This window comes from Equus quagga, chromosome 16, assembly GCF_021613505.1.
Source record: "Equus quagga isolate Etosha38 chromosome 16, UCLA_HA_Equagga_1.0, whole genome shotgun sequence".
NCBI lineage: Eukaryota > Metazoa > Chordata > Mammalia > Perissodactyla > Equidae > Equus > Equus quagga.
Genome location: NC_060282.1, coordinates 76,031,115 through 76,039,882, shown reverse-complemented (window position 1 = coordinate 76,039,882; position 8,768 = coordinate 76,031,115).

The window sequence follows — 8,768 nt, the reverse complement described above, 5'->3', positions numbered from 1 at the left end:
GATAATTGAGTCTAGATCTTATTTTTGGAGAGACTGCCTAAGGGCAGTCAGTCCAGCCGGTCCAGTTTGTCCATATAACCAGTAGAGTGGCATTCACCTGCCCCACTGAATGACTGAGTAATGACTGTAGAAATGGGAGTGGAGAAGACATTCAGTGGTGTCAACAGGTTTTTTTTGCCTGGGAGGTACAGAAACGAGGGCTGTCCCGTGCTGTTTCCAATAGACTTCTTGACAGGATTGAAGGGAGTGGTCATCAAATAGTGGCGAGAGCTGTCTGGTGGAGCACGTTAGACTCAACAGTCAAATTGAAGGCACTTGCAATAGCTTGGGAGAGGCTTTGTGAAGGAGGGCTGCAGGTGCAGTTTCAAAAGATAAAGATCATTAACGTCCTTCTTCCGTGCCTCTTGGATCTTAAGGTGTTCCCTTCGCTGCCAAAAAATCAGTGTGTCCCACACCAGTAGCTGTAACTTTGTCTTCTTTGCAATCATCTTCTACTTGTATCTAGACTTTTCATCCAGGAGGGTCAGGTACAAGAAGGACAAGAGTATTTTTTTAGAGCAATTTTAGGTTCACAGCCAAATTGAGAGGAAAGTACAGAGATTGCCCATACCTCCTATCCACACACATGCATGGCCTCCCCCATTACAAGGACATTTTTACAAAACTTACAGAGACCTACTACATCCTCTACTTTGGCCCACATGTCTAATCTAGGGGGACAGGATGGGCAGTGGTCTCAAACAAGTGGTCATTATTTTTACAATCCAGGCCGCGTCAATCAAAAGAGATAGCTGCCACATTTTCGTGTAAAGTCAAGATACTCCTGAGGCCAGGCTGGCTGCATTCTTGAATGTGCCATTTGCCTTTGACCAGCAAGGCTTGTCGGGCCCTTCCTACGTCGTTAGTCATTGAGTCCATCTTGACCCTCCTCAAAATGAGAAGATCAAGCGAAGAGTCCCAAGGCCTTGTTAGATCGAGCATTCAGTTTCCATAGGAGCCCAGTAATTGCTTCTAGTTGCCTCTTTTCAGAGGGGCAACAATTGCAAAAACCAAAGGGGTGTCTCCATGTAGAGGCTGCCTCTCTTTGTCAAAGGCCTCAATTGGTGTAATCATCAAAGAGACTTACAGCTGGAAGCTGTTATGAGGGTTGCAGAGCTCCAAGGGAGCTAGCAGGTCTGGCTCTTCTCCATCAAGATAATCCCCTCTGAACTTTATGATCACTCCCAGTACAAGCACGTGAAATATCAATACCAATTGCACATAATCAGCCGAAAGCACAACAGTACATTGAGTAACCCAAGGGGTCCCACCCAGAAGATTATGTTAGCTTCTTTTCCCTGCTTTGAACCATGCACAAACCCCATTAGCTTCTAGACCCAAGTATGCCTGAATCCTACTTCACTCCTGTTATTTTCAGTTATGTGAACCTGTAATTCTCTTTTTTACTTAAGCTACCTCAAGTTGGGTTTCTATCACTTGCAGTGAACAGGACTGCTGACGACAGCAGAAACTTATGAGATATGCTAAGAAGTACAGCTGAAACCTTGAAAGTCATGTGCAGTCACACAAGAGATGGATTTTAATCACATGAATGATATGGTCAGCACATTTGGCTTTCTCTTGTTTTCCTGTCCTGAGTTGGAGGCAGGGATGAAAAATAGGGAAGCTGGCAGTCATTGACCAAGTCTTGACTGTTCTGTGGTGTTTGCTGCAGAAGCTGTGATTTGGCTTCCTGAACTGGTTGCGGCTCAGAGTTCTATTGTCACATATAGTCCGACCATTATCCATTTCTCTATTCAGTCTCTCAGGCCCCTCCTTGGTCATTCTCTCACTTTTGAGAGGTTGACCACCTCAGGGAATGCTTGAGATCCAGATCTTTACCTTGTGGGGATTGTCTGGTTGTCTCCATCACCTAGCGTATTGAGAGATCTTCTTGACTTTTGGTTGTATCATTGGTGATCCTGTGGCAAGAGAGTGACCGAGCAGATGCATTTAAAACACTGGAGAGAATACAGTGGACCAACATCATGACCACTGCGACAGAAACAAGAACAGTTAATACTACCTGTAAGATGTTTCAACACCAGGAACCCCAGTTGTCCAACCCAGGACAAGAGAACAAACCCTATAGGCCTTGAGGATCAATCTTAGAAAGCCAAGAAGCTTTATTCCTTCAGATGATGCATAGTCTATTTATCTTGCCTGTTTCATTGATCCAAGCAGAGCAAGAAGTATTCTCTATGATACAAACGCCCCCATGACTAACCAACAGGGCATCTGGAGCCATGCTGCTGTCTACTCTACTTGCGCCGAAGAGTCGTGACTGGTCAAGCATCAAGGGCAGAGGTGGTCTTGTTGATAACTTCTGCCAGAGTTACTGATAAGTTTCTTATAGTCTTTTTAATTTGTATAATTGCTCTGATTGATCACATAAACCATGAATCAGTAATTCCCCAAGGTAGAGTGTCTGAAACAGCAAGTGTGAGAGCTCGAGTGTCGGAAAACCATGTGTCAGAGAGCTCAAGTCTGAGTTAGGATTCCCAGCCTTGGTGATTTATAGAACTGGGGTCTCTGCTCCAGACAAGTCTCGGAACGCTTTTTCTAAAGGGCATGAGGTGCTACTCCGAGGCAGACAGAATCAGGCATCCTCCCCACAAAGAAAGTGGTGCCCGGTGATGGCACGTGGATCTGGGGAAAAGGAATCGTTCGTGAGATTGCGATTTGGATCTTCGTTAGTCTCTTCCAGGCAGCAAATCTTTGGTTCATTGCCCTGTGAAGTTTATTGAATTCAATTTTAGAATTACCTATGGTCTAGTCAATAGATTATAATAACTTTTTTTTTTTCTGGGAGAAAGGGACACTAACAAAGTCACAGATTGGTTTGTTTGAGGTCCTTTTACTATGTAGGTGCAAGTGGAGATGCCATTGGCTGTAATTCCCTGTGGTTTTATTTAATGCGACCAGAATTATCCAGTTTTTGTTTTTTTTTATCATGGGGAACCATGGGTTTAGCATCTGAGGTTCTGTGTACAAGTTGATATAGTTCAGGTAACCCAGGGTTGTGTGCACCGAGGTCATATGCATAATACTTCTAAATTCTTCTATGAATAGTTGCTGGTATTGTCTGGGTTCAGAGAACTCCTTAATTGTGGCTCTTAATTCAGCTCACGTCCGAGGTTTAAATTTTACAGTTGCTGGCATACTGGTTCACGGGCGGGATTGATCTTTATAGGCAGCTAGTATTTCCAGGTCCTAGGAGAATCGCTGGGAAAAGGCAGGGATCTGGCAAAGGGAAGAGAAGGGAGGAGCCTATGCAGGTGAAGGAGAGAGATCAGAAGGGAAAGGGAAGAGATGGAGAGCTGGATGTAGAGAGGCAACTGAGGACGAGGAGGGCAGAGGCTTAGTAGCAAAATGAGTCTAGTTTGTGAGTGTTTAGGTTTGCCAGATTGTTCACTAGCTTTGGCCAAAGGAATTTCTAGTGAAGCAGTGATTGAATCAGAATTTCATCTGGAGCCTCTGTATACCAATCAAAAAATATCATCCACTGGACCTGAGAAACCTTATTCTCTTTCAAATGAACAACATCGCTCGCATCAAATACCTCCTCAGAGCAGCCACGGGAGACCCAAGTTATCTATGGTGAAGACACACCATTGTTGGAGGAGGTCGTCAACAGGATGTAATGTCCACTTGACCCCAGAGCTGAACCTGGGCAATGGGAGGCTCCACGCCCCTCCTCCGTCCTTGGAATGCATGTTCTACCTACTGTTCCTGCCCTAGGAGCCGCTTCAAGGAGCAGCCTTGAGAGAACAGCATGTCGTTGAGCCCAACTGGACGGTATATGTGACTGAACCCCAATAAGGCCTCTATATAAGCTTTTAAGGTTCCGGCAGGCTGACGTGGAGATCTACTCGACTTGCGACTGCCCAAGACAAGCCTGGTAAAGAAGTTCCCTTGCTTATTAAAACTGCCCCCTACCAGTCTGGAGTGGTCTGCCTCTTTCTTCGGTCTCTCTTTGCCCTTTGTGGGCAGGGGCCAGTTTCACATTTCACCCGGGGAACACCCAAGGTTGTGAACCAACAGCCATTTGGAAAGAAGTCACGAGAATTAGAATCCTAATGAGAGTACCTGTCAGAAGCAGGAGTTTCTCCTGGAGATGACGTGGACTTAGACGATCCCGTGAGAGCTGGCAACAGTTGGTTGAAACTCTGTCTTTCCAGACCCAACTCGACAATTGACTAACGCACACCCTAAATGTATGCCCCCCAGAAGGCAGAAAACCAGAGAGAACATCCTCTCCAGATCAAAGCCAGGATCTCAGGACAAAAAAATCAAGACAGACAAGACAGAAGAAGAACCTTACCCAGTTTTATTGGTGACCTAGAACAAAGCTTGTCTGAATGGCTACTGGTTTGGTGAGAACCACAAACTTACCAGTCTGTGAGGCTGACTTGAAAAAAACGCTAATAGGGTCTATGGTTGTGTTCTAACCTTTGGATTCTCCATTTATGACACACAATACAAACAAGACAGCACAACACAAATGGGAAGCACAAAAGAGAGCAAAAAAGATGAAAACAAATGGCCTGATTCTACAGAGGATGCCAAACAAGTGGGAACTAACTTAGAACCTGAACACCAAACTGACAATAAACAGCGGAGGCACTCAACGTAAGAGAGTGGCGTTTAGACCTGGTGCTGACTTCCATGTCATCATGGACTCAAAAGCCACAAGCAGCAATAGGCGAAGGGCCTCCGTGCTACCACACCTGGTTGAAGGTGGGGTCTGCTGCCATGGGCAGGGCAGACTACATCTTCTTGATGGAGCCTCCAGGACAACTGTGGAAATAAGACCACCCAATGCGAACAAACAGAAGCTATTTATTCAGAGCTTGCAATAGCAAGGGAGTCAGCCAGCACCATTTGTGTTTGGCAGAGACTTAAAGGCAGAGAGGAGAGTGGGAAGATTTATAGTGGAAAAAAAGGGAAGGCTTCAGATATGTTCTGATTGGAGGTTTTTGGCCTGGGGAAGCTGCGGGTGGGCCAACTAGCAGTGGGCATCTTATGTGGTTGATTTGTGGAGCACATTTGGCTTTCTCTGGCTGGCCCTGAGTTGGAAGGGTGGGCAAAAAATAGAGAAGCTGGCAGTCAGTAACCAAGTCCTGATTGTCCTGGGCTCATCATTGTGGAGGTTGTGGTTTGGCTTCCCAGACAGGATGCTGCAGACTGTAGGTCAGAGATCTATGGTCAGATCCGGTCTGGTTATTGTCCGTTTGTAGAATCAGTCTCTCAGTAGTAATCAGATGCCCCTTACTATAGTGTGTAGACAGATGTCCACTCCATCTCTTGGGAGGTTGTCTCTTCCTGGGCGCCCCCAAACATTGCCAAGTCAGTTTAAAATACTCTGATTGTTGCCTATACCACAAAGTGGTTGTGAGGAGTCACCCTGCAGGTCTATTTCCCCTCAGGGAGCAGAGGAAACCTGGGTCCTGGTTGTCCCTTCATTAGTAACTATAAGTCCTCGGCACTTTCTGATTCTCTTTGGGACTCAACTGCTATTCCAATAAAATGAACATAATGGTAAAGTTATTTCCCTGAAAGCAAACGACTCAACCAGATGTTCACTTGAAGTAGCTTCCAGCCCCCAGTCACATGACTATTCTATACTTTTTTGATCCTATGTGTGTCCATTGGGATGGCACCAGGCTGGTGGGTAAAATAGGAAATGTTCGCCTGTGGGTTGTTTTTTCTGAGTGAAGCTGTGCCAATGCATCCATTCGTCCTCAGAGCTGTTTGGCTGTCATGGTGTAGTGGAAGGATCTCTAAAGTGGAAGGAGATTTCTGGTGAATTATCGCTCTGACTTTTAAGAGAGATGCAATTTTGAGTAAGTTTCTTAACATCTTTGTATCTCAATGTCCTCATTTGCAAGATGTCATTCTGCTGCCCCAAGGTTGTGAGAAAAATCGGAGTATTAGTATGTACCTTCATATTGATCTTTGCCTTCATTAAAATTCCAGTGTTGAATATAATAAAGTGTGAATTAGAGAAAATAGCTCAATTTGGTTTTCAATGCGGGATTAAAAACTTAAAAGGAAATGTTGAGAACCATACAAAATATTTTTCAGACACTTCATCCACAGGTCAGCAGGTGGAATTTCACAAGCCCCTTGACCAGTGGGGACCCCTCAGATGGTTTATTAGTGGAGACTGAAGAGAGAATATTTTTCTTTCCCGTGTCAGAAGTATTAGCCCTCTGGTAATTTCACATCTGCATCTAACAGTTTCCTTTCGAAGCCTCGCGAGTCTTTGGCATTTTTCCTGGGGAGGAAGCAAGAGAGGAGATAAGTGAGGGAAAGAGATCGCTCTTCTCAGCTTCATCTGCCTTCCTTCTCCGCCCCAGAGGTTTGATTCCCAGAGGACTCTCCAATAAGCTTCCTGCACACACATCTCCATCTCAAATCTAGCTCCCAGGGAATCTGACAAGGACCAAAACATTTGCATAGGAATCATATTACTCTGCTTTTCTCATTCCCTTCTTCAAAATAAAAAATCTCTTAATTTCCCTAATGGAAGAACAACAAAAAACTCACTTCATGATACAAACTTTGAAGTTACATCGCATCAAGGACTGCCTTCAGAAAACGGGCACTGTTAAGAGGTCTCACAGCATTTATCATCTTCCTCAAATTTGTTCAGCATTTCTTCTGTCCTCTCAAATAGTCAACTATTATTAATAATGATTAATTAGAAGTGACAAAGGGCAAGTGTTGGATAATTCCTTTTTTATTGTAACTGATTTTTGTTTATTTTTACTTTCCAGTTTTTATTAAAGTTACACATGCACATATTTTATAGAGGAAAACAATGCTTGTTGCAAAAAACTCCAGAAGTCTACCCCCGACCCTTAGTATCTGCTTCCCTGAAGGCAAGCCCTTTCAAATCATTAGCTTTTGTGTTTTTTTAAAATAACATGCATATATTGGTGTTTCTCCAGTTTTAGGCTTTATCTACCAGCTTTCCACGACGCATGATGAGGATGCATCCCACCATTGGCCCCTCACTATCACCCATCCCTGACTTTCTCTTCTATCAACTCCCATTCCATTCCCTCAATACAAGGAGAAAATAAGGGGGAAATCACTTTCCTTCAGTAAATCAAAAGTAAGGCTCCATTGTCCTTTAGCTTCTGCAAAAGTAAAAAATCATTCGTATTCCTTTTACTTTGAAAGTGACCATTTTTTTTTTTTTTTTTTTTTTTTTGCATCTCTGGAACTTGTAGGATCTTTGTCTGCAGTGTTCTGAATTTCATAAATATGTGCCATGCTCTGGGCCCTCTTGAGCCCTTTCAATCTGGAAATCATGTCTTTCTGCTTGAGGAAACTCCTTGAATTATTTCACTGGTGATTTCCTTCTGTTTCCCCCATCTCTCTCGAGCTCTTTTTTGGATGTTGGACCTCTGGGGTTAGTCTTCTAATTTTCTTATATTTTCTCCTCTATTTTCCAGCTCTTTGTTTTTTGTTCTACTTTCTAGGAAACTTACTTGACTTTCTGTCCCATGGAGTGTGACTTTATATTCCATGTGACTTATAATAACACAAACATATCATCTTACAGTTCTGAGGATCAGAAGTCTAATGAGATACGGACGAAAGCCAAGGCATCTGGAGGGCTGTGTTCCTTTCTGGAGGCTCATGGGAAGAATCTGCTTATTCAGGTTGTTGGCAGAATTCAGTTTCATAGGACTGGAGGACTAAGGTCTGCATTTTCTCAATGGCTGTAAGGGCTAAGGGCTCTTCCATCTTCTAGAGGCTACCCACATTTCTCGGCTAATGGCCCCTTCCTTCATCTTCAAAGCCAGCAACAGTGAGTGGAGTCCCTCTCATGCTTCTCATCTCTCCTGCCTCTCCTTCCATTGTGGCATCTTTCAGCTTCCAGCTGGAAAACTTCTCAGCTTTTAAGGTCTCATGTACCTACAGTGGGCCCCCTTGATAATTCAGGATAATCGCCCCTTTTCAAGCTCCCTAACTTTAATCCCATCTGTACAGTCCTTTTTGCCACAGGTTCCAGAGTTTAGAGCGTAGACATCTTTGGGACCCTTATTCTGCCTATCACAGGAGTTTTAATGTCTGCTATAATATATTTATCTTGCAGGAACTCTTTGTTCTCTGAATGTTCCTTTTTTGTATGGTGAGTTTTTGTTTCATGTTTGGGATATCTTGACTTCTCTTTCTAAATATAATAATGATAGTTTAAAAAATCTGTTCGTTTTCTTCTCCCTGTATAGTTTGTTTCCTGTAAGTTGCCTTCTTATCGTGTTTATTTTGGTCTCTATCTGCCATTGTGGAACTGTCTGTTCGTCATGGCATCCTGCCATGGGCACCAAGCAGCCGACTGGTCTCTCTGGTACCTGGGCAAGACTTGTGAACCATGGGTTTGAGGGTGAGGTGATCTGATTTACTCAACATCAACACTTTTCAGGTTTTTTTCCTCTTGGGTTGGTCAAATTCCTGAGAGAGCTTTCAATATTGTGCTTTCAGAGTATTCCTGCCTTCATGGGCCTCCATATTCATAGTCTGAGAACCAAGGTAGGGATCTCAGCATTCATTATGTGAACAGTCAACGAATTTCTCTGCTTGCACAAGGAAGTCACCCTTAAATCACCTTACTGTCCTCTAGTCCAGAGATTGTCCAGTTTCCTTCTCCAGAGAAATCACGTCTGTCTTCTATGCACAGTCGGGGAGGGAAAAAGAAGGTAACTTCTTAAGTA